The sequence below is a fragment of the Perognathus longimembris genome, chromosome 3 (genome assembly GCF_023159225.1).
Source record: "Perognathus longimembris pacificus isolate PPM17 chromosome 3, ASM2315922v1, whole genome shotgun sequence".
In the NCBI taxonomy this organism is placed as follows: Eukaryota; Metazoa; Chordata; class Mammalia; order Rodentia; family Heteromyidae; genus Perognathus; species Perognathus longimembris.
This window is the reverse complement of record NC_063163.1, coordinates 114,478,106-114,496,880: the sequence shown is the minus strand read 5'-3', so window position 1 is coordinate 114,496,880 and position 18,775 is coordinate 114,478,106. Positions and strand designations below refer to the sequence as shown.

Below are 18,775 nucleotides of genomic sequence, written 5' to 3'. Positions count from 1 at the left end.
ATCATTTGGATAGGAGATACACGGAAATTCAGGAAGCCTCAATCCAAATAGACACACTTCTCCAGAAGTAGCTTACTTATACCCTAATTTCCTGACAGCCTTGTTATTCTCCTACTCGGCTCAGCTGTCCCTTCCTCCCAACCATCTTTTATGCTCTCTTGACAATGAGAACACGCTGATCCCTTTCCATGGCAAACAGCTTGTGTGGCTGGCCTGTTTGCTATGGTGCTCTTCAAGGGTTCAAGCAGATATGCTTTCCTTTCTTGCCCTGCCATGCTAGGCAGCTCAAGATTAACACTCTTTCAGGCAGAATGACAATCTGCTCCCCTCTATCCTCCTATCTCTCTCTTCCTCTGATCTGGGGAATGACTAAACTGTCCAGCAAGACATACAGCTTCAGAGATGTGGTCCCCAGAAACCAGGAGACAAGAACCAAGGTCACCATCTGGCCTTGGGGCACTCACTTGGCCACAGAGCAGAGTCCCTGAGCACCCCTGAGCATGCCCTTAAAGGCTGGACATCTCCCCCGGCCCCCGGCGTCAAGCCTGCAGAACCTTGAGACTGTATGCCACCCTCCTCTTCATTTGACCCAAAGTAACACACCTTACTTCCTTTCCTTCATAAGCATCCTCTCCACAAATCAGCAGGGATGGAGCTTTCAGTAGCATCTCCTCCTCCTCCTCCTCCTCCTCCTCCTCCTCCTCCTCCTCCTCCTCCTCCTCCTCCTCCTCCTCCTCCTCCTCCTCCTCCTCCCCTTCTCCTCCTTTTTGTCCTTTTTCCTCTCTTTTTTTCTCTCTCTTCTTTCTCCTTTTTGCCAGTCCTGGGGCTTGAACTCAAGGCCTGGGCACTGTCCCAGAGCTTTTTTGCTCAAGGCTAGTGCTCTACCACTTGAGCCACAGTGACACTTCTAGCTTTTTCTCTTGATGTAGTACTGAGGACTCGAACCCAGGGCTTCATACATGCTAGGCAAGCACTGGACCACTAAGCTACATTCTCATCCCTGAAACTCTCTTTTTAGACAGAGACCAAGCCTGGGAGCTCTGGTCAGATGCAGGGGCCCGGAGCAGCTTCTATGCTCTGCTCAATTCCATTTCTATGTTTCCCCGGGGCTGGTTAATTCCTTCTGGAAACATCTACTTGCTGACAAGTTAGAAAACTTAGCCCTGCTTTCTACTTTCTCGGGGATGCTGCGAGGACTCGTGAAGGGCTGTCATGACGGGAACTGCGAGAGTCTCGAGACCGATGTGATTTAATTGCTTGGGTTGAGTCTCTGAGTAAGCACAGACCTGAAGGGCTGACAATTGCCTGGGGCGTTGAGTCCAGATTCCTGCTCTGCAGCAAAGGGCAGGCCCCAGGCTCTGTCCAGCACCCGTCCACCACTCTGCGGCATAATGGACTCCGGCCAACCTCTTGTTAGGCCAGTTTCAGGTCTAAGAGGAAGAGGTCATTGTGACCCCTTAGATTTTGTGATCACTATTCCCAATACTCCGCAAATAACAGGAAGACACGGCTGAAATCCAACACCCAGATGGCACCGCATGCCCGCTACCTTCATTTAATTTGGCCAGAGCAGGAAGCTTAGGCTGAATAATTCCGTTGGGAAGTAGGAAAATCGTATTTCTTCCATTGAGGGCTTTCCAACGATGTAGCAGCCAAACTATGTTCGTAAGTGACTTGACAGGTTATAAGCGAGTGATACAGCCTTCTTCGGTTTCCAGCAGTTTGGGGGATACACCAAGAAAGAATAAGTTGAATTTTAACTATCTCCCCCTCCACCCAAATGCAGTTGCTCAACTAAAACACCGTAGTTCTGTTTCTCATAGACTGACCAGCTTAGCAAGCATCCCTTCTCCTCAGAGTTACTCCAGTGACTGGAGCCCTTCCCATCGTGCTTTCTTAAAATCTACTTTTGAGTGGGTGCCTCCTGTACCAGGTATGCTATGTTGTAGCCAGCAATGTCATGGTTTGGATCTTCAGTGTCTTCCGAAGGTCTATGCGCTTTGAAGGTCTGGACCGCAGCTGGTGCAGCTATGGTTGGTGGTGGGAAGATTAGGGCGTGGAGCCTCATTGAAGAAAGGAGATCATTACAGAATGTCCTTGAAGAATATATGGAGACCCTGAGCCCATCTCTTCCTCTCCTTCCTTTCTTCTTCTTCCTCCTCCTCCTCTTCTTCCTCCTCTTCTTCCTCCTCCTCCTTCTCCTCCCTTTCTTCTTCCTTTTCCATCTTCCTTCCTTTCCCCCTCTCCCTCCACCTCCTCTTTCTTTCTCTCTCCCTCTCCTTCCTGAACATCATGAGATTGACACTTGAAATTCTGTTCCTTGAACTCAATGCCAATTCAAAAATAATAGAAGCACAGTTTTGGAGAAAAGGAAATAAAAGATTGGTTAATTTTGCTAGACAAAATGAAGGCTAAACACTGTTACTTCATTGAAAAAAAAAAAGCACAGCCTTAGCTCCAAGAGGGTGTGTGTGTGTGTATGTGTGTGTGTGTGTGTGTGTGTGTGTGTGTGTGTGTGTGTGTGTGTTTACAGAAAAGCTGAGCAGAAGTATGCAGCCAGGCCCATCCATTCCCCAATGCACTGGCGTTGCTCTCTGGAGTTATATTCTTGGCCATCCTGAACGTGTCTTCATTTCCATGGTTGGAAGATAAGGCAGGGAGTGCGCGGGTCTTGTCTGGAGCTGCAGATACCTTGAGCTCCGGCACGTGGAGGATGGGGTAAGAAGGAGACAGGACAAGGAGAAAAGAAAGGAGAAAACAGGCCCCTGCTCATGCCGGATTCGTTATTGGGCTGCGTTATTCGTTATTCGTAAAGCGGATTCGTTATTGGGCTGCAACTACAGGGTGGGCATCTTCCAATGTCTGTGCCTCTTACGGTTTCCACCATGAAATACCATTTCAACAGCTTTCACATTATGCCAGAGTGGGGGAACCAAGTGTTTTGAGGTTCTTAGGACCAGGGCTGGGTGAGCGAGGGCTGTGTTTTGGGGTTCAGCGGAGTAAGAATTCAGCTTGATGAGCCCACAAAGGAAGGGTCTTGAAACGAGCAGCATAGAGCGAGTGGAGTCGTGGTAAGGAAGTTCTTAGTTAACAGTGTTAGCTTCGGAGACAAGCCTGTCAGAGAACACGTAACAAGGTGACTTTTGTCCTTGTCATTGTCTTCTTTACTACAGAAACAGGGAAATATATCAAAAATGTCAATGAGCTGGGCGCTGGTGGCTCACACTTGTAATCTTAGCTACGAAGGAGACTGAGACCTGAGGACCCTAGGACTAGTGTGTGTGTGGCAGGTACGCGCATGCACACACGTAACACACACATACAATGTCAATGAGGTTTGTATGATACATGTATTCTCTTCTTTTTGTCTGTGTGGGGTTTGAACTCAGGGCCTGGGCACTGTCCCTGAGCTCTTTCATTCTAGGCTAGCGCTCTACCACTTTGAACCACAGCACCACTTCAGGTTGTCTGGTGGTTAATTGGAGATAAGAGTCTCATGGACTTTCCTGTCCCGGCTGGCTTTGAACCACAATCCTCAGATCTCAGCCTCCTGAAGAAGCAAGAGCCACCAGCAGCCAGCTTAAGATTTTTATTTAAGGCTCATCAATCTCTGAATGTGAAGGACCTTCAGCAATTCTAAGATGTGAAGGGTTAAGGACATCTCCCATTTGCACTGCTGCCTGGGGAAGGGTGGGGGAGAGTGGAGGGGGTAGGCGGGAAGGAGCTTAGAGAAACAAAAGTCACCACCATACTGACAGGGCACTGATTGGGCATACAATGGGAAGAGTTGGAAAGTATTCCACTTATCCAATTATCTTGTGTGCCTGCTAGTTCCTTTGCTAGATTATTAGCTCTCTGCGGGTGGGCCAGGCCTGTAGTCTATTCTTTTCCTAACCCTAGTACCTTTCATGGTCAATCACATTCCTTTATACTAAGGAGATTAGGACAGAATTGATGAGAAGGCCAACTTTCTCCATTTGTTTATGCTCTGTCAAGCATAGCACAACTGGATTTATGTATTCTTTAGATGTCCAAAACTTTGCAATAAATGACCGTACAGCACCATGTCTCTTTGTGGTCTAAATTTGGCATGCATCTATATGGCTATCCATGTGTATGTATAGCCGCTCTGTGTAATCTACCTCTCTTATCTCCTTCATTGTCTCTTTCAAATGTCTTTTCTAGGGCAGCACCACAGTATATCATTTTCACTGATACCAGTTCCAGGTTCAGTTTTTCCCCCTCTAGCACTTTCCTTAATTGCTGATTTGGCAACAACATTGGGTATTTTTGTTTTGTTTTGGTTTTTTTGTTGTTGTCTTCACACCTGCCAGTTTCCTTCTCTTAGAGCAATTCCTGTCAAATTGTGCCCACAGCACAATTACCAAGCACACACCGAAATCACAAGTATGCATTAGTTTACCAGGGTTATGCCTAGAATATATATTTTTTAAAAAAAGAACAGAGAGAAATAGAAAGAACGAGAGATAGATTGATAGATAGAAATAAGAAAGACAGAAACCGAGGACTGGAGATTGACAGGCGGATGGAGTGCTTCATTGTTTTCATTCTGCTTTATAGCTGCAATGTCCCATTAGAGAGCCTCCAGCCTTACTAGCATCCGCCTCCTGCAATGACACTAATGAAGAAATGTTCCTTCTTTAACCAACTGTGTGGCTCTTAAGCAGGAAGATGGTGCTTTCCTTCCTGTTCACGCAGCTACGAACAGCCAGGTCTCTAGGGTGTCTCTCATGTAGGCAACATTCGCTTCCCTTTGGGATCACTCTGATTAGATGGTAAATACACTTCCTGTCAATAAATCCAGCGCCCCAGATATTTCAAATTATGGGCAGAAACAATGAGTTGTTTTTCTTTATTTTTTTTTCCCCTTCCCGCTGGCAGGAAACCCAAGGGGGAAGAGAGATTGCTTTATTTATCATCACATTTCTCTGCTTTGGGGAACCACAATGTTTTCCTTCTAATTATTTCCTAATCATTTTATTCAGCCTTTTTTATATATATATTTTTAAGTGAAGACTTCTACATCTATAACCATTTTTTCGTATGTGTGAAATCTTCCACACGTGGCTGACTTCTAACTAGTTTCTCACTTAAGCAGAAAGTTATTCTGCCACTTTGCCAACACATCTACTGTGGGCTTGATTTCTCCTGGGGCTCATTTAGCTCATTCTCTATTTTCTTCTTTGGGTTCCTTCTGTTTGCCCAGAGGTATAGAGTTAGATCTCATGTCAGTTCTTACAGACTCACAAATAACTGAAGGTTAGTTTTGAGCAGTGAGCTGTGTTTTCAATTCACACTGACCTTTTTAACATGGTGTATAACTGAAGTTCTGGGTTAGGGCCAAACTACCTGGGACAGACCCTTAGACAGAAAAACGTTTTCCAGATTTAGGATCAGAAAGTGTCTTCTAGGGAGCAAAACAGATGCTCTCCTGCTTGGCAAGCACTTTATTTCTAAAGGATAATAGCCAGAACTTTATCCCACTGTGTACAGAAACATCAAATTGAATAGCTGGGTGTTTGAAACGAAGCTTCTCAAATGCCATCAAAATAGGTAAGTAGATGAAGAAATTTCTTTTTTTTTTTTTCAGCTGTGGAAAGCCAGAGAGTGATACAGTGTTTTTAAACAAAAAACCAACAACTTTACTTTCCAAATATAACTGAAACCACTGAGTAGGAATAGCCACCAAAGGCTTTGCTAACATTATTATCATAATTACTATTGCTGCTGTTAGCAATTCAAATCAACAACGTTTATAGAGGCATGTTATAAAAAGAAGGGGAGGAAAATAAATGACAAAATTAAATGACATAGCCCTTGAAATAAGAAGCCAGCAACAATGGCAGAAATAAACATGCAAATGATGGCTATAAGCTAAGGTGGAACGGCCTAAGGTCTAATTAGGAAACTCAGAGGAAAGAACAGGTAAATATATTTTTGTTTGTGAAAAGAGGTTTCCCTATGTACCCAGGCCTGGCCTTGAATTTGAAGCCTTCTTGCCTCAGCCTCTACAGTGGTAGTGAAAGGGTAGATTAGTTAGGACCCAGGACCCCAGGTCAACCTGGAAAGTGAAATCTAGATACAAAAGGGACAACATTGTTTCAAAAGAGATTCTATGAGGAAATGCCCCTCTCGAGCCCCTCCTAGCTTCTCCTGTCAGTAACCTTCCCATGACCTTAAGGGAAGAATTTGCAGAGGGTACCTGATTTGAAATTAACAACCTATCAGATCTTCAGTTGTCCAAAGGAATAAAAAACTCACCTTCTAAAACATCTAATTATAATAGAGGGGACCAATCAGAGCACAGACCAGGATATTAAGAGCTTCTAGGCTGAGCCATTTGGACCACAGCAACAGCCTTTGATTAAGATACTTCTCTTGGCTCCACCTGTAATCCTAGGTATTCTGGAGGCTGAGATCTGAGGATCAGGGTTAAAAGCCAGTCTGGGCAGGAAAGTCCGGGAGACTATCTCCAATTAACCATCTCCTTCTGTGGCTCAAAGTGGTAGAGTGCTAGCCATGAACAGGGGAAAAAGAAAAAAGAAAGAACGGAAGAAAGAAAACCAGATACTTCTCTCCTGAATAAAGTTCTTCATCCTCACCCTCCATTGTCTGTGGACCTCATTTGTCCACATAGCAGCCGGAACCGAAGGTCGTGAAGCTGTGTCTTGGGAAGGTATTGGCTGATCCTAGCAGGGCTGGCTTCAAACCCAGATCCTCAGATTTCAGCCTCCTGAGTAGCTAGGATGACACGGTGTGAGCTCCTGACAGAGTGTGCTAGCCCTGGTGTAGTGGACCACACTTCATCCGGTGGAAGCGTAGCTCGATCGTGGACATGGTATCCCAGGATGAGTCAGTTTTCCTCAGCAAATCAAGCTTTGAAGGGCAAACCTGCACGCGTAGGGCAGACCTCATTCAAACTTGCTACACATTTAAGTCTGTGGCATTGTGACAGAGAACACAAACATGCCTTGTTCCCCAACCAACAGCTCCTCCAGCAACTGGGACATGGTGGCCAGTTGTGCCTCGTGACGCGCTTTCTCTGGGGCCCGGAGTCTCTTCCCCAAGGACCCTGTCTCTCACACTGGTCTACATACAGGCTGTCAGCTGCAGGACAGTGATTTTCCTACTTGCATCACAGGCAAGAAGTTCCAGCAGATAACATTGTTGGCAGAAGGAATTTTTCCTTTCCTCCCGCTCTTCTAGGATCCATTTTAATGGAAACACCAGACCCTGCAAAAATAGGGAATGTTTCAGATCCCTCAATACTAGGACAGAGCAGACCATCACCGGGAAAATGCCAGATGATGGAAACATTAAGCTAGTAAAGATTGGAAGATTTTGGAGGGGGAGGAGTGCATTTCTTTGTGTTTCCTAGAATCTTCTGTTTCAGAGTCCTTTTTGTTTGGTATAAGAACTCCATCAGCAAGATGCCGGTAACTCACGCCTGTAATCCTAGTTACTTTAGGAGGCTGAGATCTGAGGATGGCGGTTCGAAGACAGCCTGGGCAGAAAAAAAAGTCCATGAGACTCTTATCTTTAATCACCAGAAAACCAGAAGTTGTGCTGTGACTCAAGTGGTAGAGCTCTAGCCTTGAACTCTCAGGGGCAGTGCCCAGGCCTGGAATTCAAGCCCCACAACTGACAAAAGAAAAAGAAAAAGAAGAAGAAAAGAAAAGAACTCATTCAAACATCAAACCAATGCCAATTGGCTGAGGAAAGTATTGAAAGCAGTGATTGATGGCTTCCTGACCTCTCAAGAGAATGATTGGGGCTGGGGATATGGCCTAGTGGCAAGAATGCTTGCCTCCCATACATGAAGCCCTGGGTTCAATTCCCCAGCACCACATATACAGAAAACGGCCAGAAGTGGCGCTGTGGCTCAAGTGGCAGAGTGCTAGCCTTGAGCAAAAAGAAGCCAGGGACAGTGCTCAGGCCCTGAGTCCAAAAGCCCCAGAACTGGCAAAAAAAAAAAAAAAAAAAGAGAGAATGATTGGACAGAAGGATTTGATTCAGCTACACTCAGAGCAATAAAACCACAGAAAAGGCTTGGAGAAGCTGTGGCTATTAGAATTGTTCCTAATCAAACCCCTATAATGCTAGCAATATGATGGGTTGAGTTGTTTTTGTTTTTTTTCTTTTTCTTTTGTCGGTTGTGGGGCTTGAACTCTGGGCCTGGGTACTTGTCCCTGAACATCTTTTGCTCTAGTGCTCTACCACTTGAGCCACAGGGCCACTTACGGTTTTCTGGTGGTTCATTGGAGATAAGAGTCTCACGACTTTCCTGCCTGGGCTGGCTTTGAACCAGGATCCTCAGATTTCAGTCTCCTGAGTAGCTAGGACTAGGATTACAGGCATGAGCCACCAGTACCTGGTTGATTTTTTTTTTTTTTTAGTCAACAATACATCATTTATTAGATAGTAAATATTACAGGAGAATTATTATTTTTAACGTATGTGTTCTCCTTTTCTCCTTTTCTTTTCTTTTCTTTTTTTTTAATGTTCAGCTGTGTAAATTGAAATGTTATCCCAGCCTTCGCTTAGTCTCTGGGATGGTACAGATAAGATCGTGCCTGACTTAATGACAACCCCAAGGAGCTAAGAAGGAGTCAAAAAAAAAAAAATAGAAGAGAAAGAACATGACTCAGGGACTTCAGGTGCTGGCAGTGACAAGGAGACTGTTTGTGAGTCTTATTAAAAACACAACAACAGCACCATTCTCTGTATCCTGCTACCGGGGGATTTGTTGTCTAAACTCAAGAGAACACACCAGACTAGTGTTAGACATAGCTTCGGTGTCAGACGTCCCCAGCACCTGGGAGAAACTCCATTTCTTAGTCTCAAGTGTCAGCTCGGGGAATGGGTTTTACTCCTGAGAGGTGCTGTTTGCTGTTTCTTCCTAATGATGGTTAATGTATGAACAAACGCAGGCCCCACTGCTGGAATTGATAGCATCTACAATCCTGGTGTGTACAAACAAGGACCGGTAATGAAGCAGAGCCTTGTGGTTGGTGCTTTGAAAACAAAACAAAACAAAACACACACACACACACACACACACACACACACACACACACACACACACACACACAAACCAACCCGTGGTGATGGAGATGGAGGGAAAGAGTTTGGCTAAATGAAGTCATTTCCAAGAGCAGTAGATAAAAGGGTAGAGTTAGAACCAAGCAACTGCCGAAGGCAATTACATATTTAAATCCTTTCACCCTGTGTGGCAAGAAAAATTCCTGCTTTTTTTCCTTCTTTTTATCACTTTCTCCTCTTGACATGCTAAAGCACCCAAATTTTCAAATCCTTTAGGGGCAGTGATCTCCACAGATAAAAATAAAAGGCCCCATCTCCAAAGGGGGCATTTTGGTAGGAGGTGATGGGCAGGTAAGACATTCAGAAAACAACTCTGTCACTCATCTCGCCACTGTCTGTGGAGCTGATTGCCTCTGTCAGCTGGGCCTGGGCCTGAGCCTCCTATTATGTTGGGGTGGATGTTGCCACAGTGACTTGCTCTGCTCAGCCACCATTAGCGTTCTGAGGGTGACAGAAATGGAGTTGTTGTTTTGGAGGTATGTGCGTGTGGGGGTTGGGGGGGAATCCTAGATCTCTGCCTGTTTTGCCACCTTGGAGGAAATGGTTATCCCTAATTACACAAGATGACAGAGAGAGCAGTTGACTAAAATCACTGCAAATGACAGTTATTTCCCAGAATAGCCGGAGAGAATAGGTCAGCCTGGCTAATCCACTAACAGCATCCTTTTCTGTGTATGCAATTTCACATTCCCCGAATGCTTGCGTGCTGACTGACATCTGCGGAACACAAAGCAGCTCATTCTGGTTCCCTTCCTGGGGGATGTGTTTACCTGTAGTCCCCATGATTTGTGGTCACAGGGAAGTTTTGCATCTGCAGTGGGAACAAGGAGATGGCTTTGAATGAGGAAATGAAGGCTGTGTTCAAACAGCGGAATCTAAAAGCACATGTCTGTTTTCCCTTTTTCTTGTCTTTCGGCATGGTTTTATTTTTCTCCTGGTACAACTCTGAATAGAAGTGGAGACATCAGAAATCCTGTCCTTGCCTGGTACCGGTGGCTTACACCTGTAATCCTAGCAACTCCAGAGGCTGAGATCTGAAGATCACCATTCAAAGCCAACCAGGGAAGAAAAGTCCTGTGAGACTCTCATTTTTAAATAACCACTCGAAAGCCAGAAGTGGTGCTGTAATTCAAAGTGGTAGAGCACTAGCCTTGAGTAAAAGAGCTCAAGGACAGCACCCAAGCCCCGAGTTCAAGCCCTACAACTGAATAAAAATAAAAATCCTGTCCTTGCTCACATTCTTACTGTGAAAAAAATATTCAGAATGAAGCTAATTTGATATTTGGTATAGATTTTTCAAAGATACCTTTCATCAGGCTGAGGAAAATTTTTGCTACCAATTTACTGATTTTTTTTTTTTTGGCCAGTCCTGGGCCTTGAACTCAGGGCCTGAGCACTGTCCCTGGCTTCCTTTTGCTCAAGGCTAGCACTCTGCCACTTGAGCCACAGCGCCACTTCTGGCCGTTTTCTGTATATGTGGTGCTGGAGAATCGAACCCAGGGCCTCATGTATACGAGGCAAGCTGTCTTGCCACTAGGCCATATCCCCAGCCCTACTGATGGTTTTTTAATCATAAGTAGATACTGAATCTTACTATTACTTTTTATTTCTCATTGCGATGATCGTATTGTGTTTCTCATTTATTCATTTATTATGAATTGTATGAAATGATTTCAAATACTAATTTAATATCCCTAAATATTCCCCACTTTTCTTGATGGATTAAATTTGTTAATATTTTTGAGGATTTTTGGAATTAGACTTTGGTCTTTATTTTGTTGTTGTTGTTCATGGGGCTTGAACTCAGGGCCTGGACCCTTCCCCTGAGCTCTTTTGCTCAAGGCTAGTGCTCTACAACTTTGAGCCACAGCACGGCTTCTGGCTTTCTGATGGTTTGTTGAAGATAAGAGTCTCACAGACTTTTCTTCCTTGGACTGGCTTCAAATCTCTATCCTTGGGCTGGGAATACGGCCTAGTGGTAAAGTGCTCGCCTTATATGCATGAAGCCCTGGGTTTGATTCTTCAGCACCACATATATAGAAAAAGCCAGAAGTGGCGCTGTGGCTCAAGTGGTAGAGTGCTAGCCTTAAGCAAAAAAAGAAGCCAGGGACAGTGCTCAGGCCCTGAGTTCAAGTCCCAGGACTGGCAAAACAAAACAAAACACAAATCTCTATCCTCATATCTCAGCCTCCTGAATAGCTAGGATTACAGGCAAAAGCCACTGGGGCCTGGCTGTTCTGTAGTTTTCTTATACTCAAGCCTATTATTTTTTATGAGTAAGTAATATAGAAGTGGTTTGGACTGTGGGGAAGTATATTGAGGTTGGTGTGCCATTTGGTGAATCTAAAATTATACTAGTGAACAATTACCCTAACACACACACACACACACACACACACACACACACACACACAGTTTAAGCATTGCTAAAAATATTGTTAATGCAGTCTTAGGTGATTTCAATGACCCAACACAATTCGATATAAGTTTACCCGATATAAGAGTAAACTTGGCAGAAAAGTATGATTAGAACAGCAAAAGAAAGGTCTTAGCCATTTACCCTTATGTATTCTGAGGAGGAAGGGTAGAAGACAGAAAGCATTTCCTTTACCTATTCTATTATATATAATGTATATATATATGAGATACATAAATCATATATTTTGATTTATAAATTTTGAGAGTGAGAATAAAATTCTATTTCATTACCTATAATAGATACATTATAGTTTATAAGCCTCTTGATTTATGAATTTCAAAAGTGACAAAAATTCAACTTTTGGGGGATTGAAAGAAAAAGTTTGGGGTCATCTTAATAAGCTGTATGCAGAGAGACATCTGAAATCACGGCAAGTCTGTCTGGCAGGTCCTTATTAATGACAAGTCTATCTGGGTCTATGTTTTGACAGCTCTTTGATTTAGTTTTATCCCAGGACCTCCTTTTAAAGGTCATTGTCCCACTTCTCTATCTTCAATTGAACTAACAAAAGATATTTATATCTGGCTAAGAGCTACTAGAAGGGTAAAAACAAACAAATTGATGGAAAAGAGACAAGATAAGTGTTTCACATTGTTTTCAGACGGGAAGACAGTGGGAAGAATATGGCACTAATGTGTTAAAAACATGCGTTTTGACAAATCTGACAACACAATCTTTGAAGAGGGCTGCCTTGAAACACGCAAAAAAAATACATATCCATACTCCAGAACAATGTCAAAATCAAAGATAAGATGAAGGCATGCACATACTATAAGAACACAATTATCCTAACAAATTTTCTAGTCATCGCAGAACTATTCAATGGACAGCCATTGCCATATGGTAAAAACATAATACAACCATTAAAAGTCATCCTGGTGAGCTCTATGCAGCATCCTAAGAAATGTCCATGATGCTGTGTAACAAAAAGTCCAGACACACACATGTTCAAATATGGCGGGCCCAATGGGAGAGAACAAAAGATAGTGCAAAAGGTTAGCCCTTAGATACTGGACATGTGCATAGAATGGCCACTAGAATGGAAATACTAAACTAGGACTCACACTTCTACCTGTAGGCCAAGAACGTGTAAGATTTTGCTTTCCTTCTACTTTTCTTTTTCTATCATGGGGCTTGAACTCAGAGCCTGGGTGCTGTCCCTGAGCTATTTTGCCCAAGGCTAGCCCTCTCCCACTTTGAGCCCCTGCTCCACTTCCTGTTTTCTGCTGGTTAATTGGAGATAAGAACCTCTTGGACTTTCCTGCTCAGTCTGGCTTTGAACCGTGATCCTCAGATCTCAGTCTCCTGAGTAGCTAGGATTACCAGCACCACAGCTCTTACTTGATCTTTTGAAAGCTTGCTCTTTGTGAAGTCATTGTCTAAAAGCTTGATTGTTCTGGTCCTTGGCCAATTTTCTTGTTTCCACCCACAGCTGTTGGTTTCCTGAGCACTCTGAGCTTTTGCTAAGTTTGTAAACAGGGTTGCTATGACATGGGTTCTGTGTTGCAGGTGAGTACCAGGTTCTGCTTTGCAGACAGGCCAGGTACACTAGGCAATAAGCATATTTTGAAGCCAGTACCTATATATGCTTAGTCCGCTTTCGAGAGACAATGAGGGAAGAAAATAGAAGGGGTCTCAATTCAAGTCTCTGCATGACAGACTCTAATGACCTGGACCTTCAGCTCATCTGTGAATGTGTACACTGGATGACCATTTCTATACCACTGTACAATATCAGAGTTCTAACCAGTTCAACCAGTTCTAAAGTTTACATGGAAAGCAAAATCAAATCCAAACCACACTTCGAATAGTTAACGTAAGACTGATGCAGAACTGATTCCAGCCAACTTCAAGAATCTACTGAAAAATGATAATCATCGAGACGGCAAGAGAATGGGCCAGGTGATCAATGGATTGGAATTGAAAGTCCAGAAACAGACCCAAGCAATATGTCAGCTGATCTTTGACAAAGGAGCAAAAGCAATCCAGTAGGAGAAAGGGTAGTTTTTGCTTTTCCTGGAATGGTGCTGTAACACTGATCACTGCCAGGTTAAAAAAAAAAAAATCTATTTGGGAGGTGGAGACCAGAAAGATTATAGTTTGGGGCAAGAGCAAGTAAAAAGAAGTTAGTAACACTTACATCTCAACCAGCCAGCTGAGAGTAATGGCACCCAATGTAGTCTCCAATGCTCAGGAGTGTTAGGTAAGAGTTGGGGTCAGAGGTCAACCTCGACAAAATTGTCTGAAAAATAATTAAAACACAAAGCCCAGAGACTTAAAATGGACCATAGCCTTGAATGTAAAAGGTTAAAACTATTAACCTTGGAAGGTTAACCTTGGAAGACAGCGTGGGATCATCTTGAATTTGGGGATCACTTTTGGTTTTGTTTGGTTGGTTTTGGGTTTGATTTTATGAGGTAGAATCTTGCTATATAGGCCAGGCTTCCTTGAGCTCATGATCCTGCCTCAGCTTCCCAAGTGCTGGGATTACAGGCATGTTCTACCATGCCTGGCTGAGTGACTGACGACTTTCTAGATACAACACAAAAAGCGCAACCCATGAAAGAAGAAAATTGGTTAAGTTGGGCTTCCTTAAAAATCAAAACACTTCTGCTCTGTGAAAGCCGCTGTTAAGAAAGTGAAAGCCAAGCCTCCAACTAGGAGAAAATATTTACAGAACATATACTTGACAAAAGACTGGTATCCAAAACAAACTCAGGAAACTCAGCAATAAGGAAAAAAACAAAAACAAAAACCAAACAACCCCATTTTAAAAAGTAGGCCAAAGAGCCAGACAGACACATCACCAAAAAGGATTCACAGATGACAACGAAGCAACTGAAAAGATGTCCCACATCCTGTGTCAAGGGAATTACAATTTAAAACAACACAGTAGCGCTCCACTCCCTGGCGCTTGGTAGAACGTTAGCCTGTTCAAGTGGCTGAGATCCAAAACAAGAACAACAGCACATGCTGGTGAGACTGACAGGCAAGAAGTCCTCCTTCACTGCCTGGTGGGAAGGCAAAACGCTACAGCCCCTTGGAAACAGCTTGACAGCTCCTGACAAAAACAAACACGCTGTTACCATGCGATCTGACAGTCACATTCACTGGCATGTAACCAAATGAGTTGAAAACATATGCACACATTAAAAACCTGCCCTTACATGTTTATATTAGCTTTATTCTTAATTGCCAAGACTCAGAAACAACCTATCTCTCTACTGGGGAGGCATGAAACAAGTGTGGTACATCTACCCAATGGAATATTATGCAGCAATTAAAAAAAAACAAACTAGAAAGAAATCAAGTCACAAAAAGACATGAGGCAACCTAAAGAAAGAGGTATTATTGTTCAGTGAAAAAGGCAACATATATCATGCTTCCAACTATAGGATACTCTGAGAATGGCAAAAACTACAAAGCCAATGGAAAGATGAGTGAGTGTTTGCAAGAAGTTAGGGAATGACGGAGGAGTTTTAGGGGGGAAATAGATTTTTAGGACAGTGAAATTCTTTTCTTTTCTTTTTCTTTCTTCTTTTGTGCCAGTCCTGGGGCTTGAACTCAGGGCCTGGGCACTGTTCCTGAGCTTTTGCTCAAGGCTAGCACTCTACCACTTGAGCCACAGCGTCTCTTTAGGTTTTTTCTGTTGATGTGGTAATTGAGGAATCGAACCCAGGGCTTCATGCATGCTAGGCAAGCACTCTACCACTAAGCCACAGTCCCAGGTCCAGGATAGTGAAACTCTTTTGTATGAGACTATAACAATAGACACACTTCAGTGTGTACAGGTTGGCTAGAGGCCATGGCTCAAGTAATAGAATACTAGCAAGCACAGTACCGCGACTTCAAACCCCAGGAACACCAAAATGTACAATGTGAATATCAACATAAATGTGGGGGTTTATTTACTAGCATTGGCTTAACGGTGGTTAAAAAAAAAATGCACCACCCCAGTGCCAGACATTAATAACATGAGAAGCTGTGCTCTGGGTGACAGGGCTATATGGAAATTCTATGGGTTTTTTTTTTTTCTGTACACCTAAAACTCTTCTCCATAATAAAGTTACGTTTTTAACTGTGAACGCCATTTTTTTTTTTTTTTTTTTTTTTTTGGCCAGTCCTGGGCCTTGGACTCAGGGCCTGAGCACTGTCCCTGGCTTCTTCCCGCTCAAGGCTAGCACTCTGCCACTTGAGCCACAGCGCCGCTTCTGGCCGTTTTCTGTATATGTGGTGCTGGGGAATCGAACCTAGGGCCTCGTGTATCCGAGGCAGGCACTCTTGCCACTAGGCTATATCCCCAGCCCTGTGAATGCCATTTTAAGCAAAGTACTCAATTAAGATATTCTTGGCTTCAAGTAGCTTGAAGCACAATGAAAAGTAATTCAGAGCCGGATGCTGGTGGATCATGACTGTAATCCTAGCTACTCAGGAGCTTGAGATCCAAGGATCACAGTTCAATATCAGCCTATAGTCTGTGAGACTCTTACCTCCAATCAACACCCCAAAAAGTGGTAGAGTGCTAGCCTTGAGCACAAAAATCTCAGGGACAGCACCCAGACTCTAGGAATGTGGGGGAGGGGGGAGTAATCCAGTATCTAATGATAGATAATAGATAGATGATAGAAAGAAAGAAAGAAAGAAAGATAGATAGATGATAGATAGATAGATAGATAGATGATAGATAGATAGATAGATAGATAGATAGATAGATAGATAGATAGATAAATAGATAGATAGATAGATGATAGAGACAGACAGACACACCGAGAGAGATGATAGACTCAAGAGAAGCTGTTTGGTAGGGAGCTGTTAGTACCTTTCATAGCATGAAGCAGACAGGCTGTTATTATAAAGGAAAGGCGCACATTAACAACCATGAATGTTGCTCAGGTAACATGCTAATCCTGCGCTCAGTGCTCATGTCTTTAACAGTGACGGAAAATTCTTCCTGGGTCTTCCATGAAATGATGTAACTATTATTTTCTTTTTTGTTCATGCTCGTAAAATATATACACAGTGTGAGATGTGCATTCATCTAAAAAAATATATAAGCATTTGCAAGAAAGACATTGCAAACACTGTCAAATCACATGGACATCTTCTGCTTGGGGGAGCGTTTTGTACCTAGATGTAAGCCCTGCCTTTCTAAACTGCCGTTGAAAGAGAAAATCAGACACAGAAACAAAACCCAGCCCAGTCAAGAACCAGGCTGGGTTTGTCTATATATGTTGCTGGTAATCTCTTGGGTTCTGATGGCTATTTGAGGCTGAATGTTCAACTAGAAAAATGCTCTGTTATTATCAGATACTAGTGACCATTACCAAAAGAATATATATATGCATATAATATATACATATATATATACATATATCCTTTTTTCTTCAAGTGTCATTGAGACAGGTGATCTTAAACCTGGGATTGCTGCTCTTAAAGATTTAGTATCTAGCACCGTCCTATTATGGACTGTGAATAAAAAAAAAAGAGTCTACATCCAGCTGAAGTGACAGCACTGCGGGAAATATACAAGACAGAAAGGAGATAAGGCTCCAGGTGTGTAGGAACCCTTCTTTTTTTTTTTTTTTTTTTTGCCAGTCCTGGGCCTTGGTCTCAGGGCCTGAGCACTGTCCCTGGCTTCTTTTTGCTCAAGGCTAGCACTCTGCCATTTAAGCCACAGCGCCACGTCTGGCTGTTTTCTATATATGTGGTGCTGGGGAATCGAACCCAGGGCTTCATGGTACGAGGCAAGCACTCTTGCCACTAGGCCATATTCCCAGCGGAACCCTTCTTATCTATCCCACAACCATGCGCCCAGGGTCTAGAATGGCACCTGACTCACAGGAGATATTCAATAAATACTTGTTAGATGAACGAATAAATTGATACAAATGGAACAAAACTGTTAAGGCTACAAGCATCATTAACCCACATCAATTAATAGTTCATTATTGTTGGAGTTATTCGATCATTATTGGAATAATGTGATTAGCTTATATACAAGAGGAAAACGAATAGCAAGAATGTAGAACTGGTTATATTTCAAAGGAGGGAGGGAGAGATGGAAGAGAAGAGAGAGACCAAGAAAGCGACAAAGACAGCAAGATTGTATGTTCTGGTGGGCACTTTCTCACCACTCTTCTGCATAGAGGACACAGATGGCTTCCGTGTGCTTCTGAGGGGGTACACAAGGTTCCCCAACATTATGTATGCAGAGTGCCAGTTATCACTGTTGGATGCTGACTTACACGCCTTTGAACATGTGTCCAGAGGTGGTAAAGCGAGATTATCTGGCAGTTCCATTTCTACCCGTTCGAGGAACCTCCATACTGGATTTCCATGGTGGCTACATTCATTTACATTTCCCCCAAATAGCTATAAGGGTTTCCTTCCCCACCCCACCCCGTCCTGGTGGCCAACACACGTTGTTATATACTTATGTATGTTGTTTATATTTGGGCACTCGCTTTTCTTCTTTCTAATGGGCTTACCTCAGATATACAGGGAGGATTTCAACCCATGTTTACAATATATTCTCATCTAGCTCAACACTCCACCCCTCTCTCCCTGCCCCGCCCTTCCTGGATGAAGTTGTTTCTGTCTCATCGGGTGACGACCCCAATATGGTTCCCATGCCAACACATTCATCTCAAGTATGAAGGCCCAGCTGATGGCATGGAGGAAGGGATTGAAGGTCTCTGGCTGGCACCATAACCTATCCCTTTCCTGTGACCCGATGAAGCATTCTATCTGGCAGACTCTCTACAGAAAATGGCCTTTCCTCAAGTTAGCCACATTGCCACTGCCTACTCCTTCTCCAAGACTTTCTGAATCTTTTCCCCCTCTGATTCCTTTCCAGTTCTACATCTTAAGACAGCTTGCTTCTGCCAACCTAGTTTATCTGTGAACAACACTTCAAAACTGACCTTAGGCGAAGAAAAATCATGATCAACGAAGCCTCTCGGGACAGCCCCAAGACAGCTGGACAGGATCAGAAAGTGTGGCTGAGAAATTCTCCACCAGCAAAGATGGAGCCCACGCTTCATCGCACACAGCCTGGGAGGGGGACAGGAAGAATACGAATACAACCAGCGGGGTGCTGAGCCAAGGGCAGCTACCAGCAGAACCAGGCACTGAACAGAACCACACATCAGGACAGAATTGGCCATGCCGGGA

General features: G+C 43.5%; 1 long non-coding RNA gene across 1 annotated transcript; it reads right to left on the bottom strand.

Moving 5' to 3' along the window:
- Positions 1-5,571: 5,571 nt before the first annotated feature.
- On the bottom strand, positions 5,572-6,666 carry LOC125349588. The gene is made up of 2 exons (XR_007210538.1): positions 6,624-6,666; positions 5,572-6,096 (listed from the first exon to the last, which is right to left on the bottom strand). It is a non-coding gene; the product is annotated as an uncharacterized LOC125349588 (long non-coding RNA).
- Between the last annotated feature and the right edge of the window lie 12,109 nt (positions 6,667-18,775).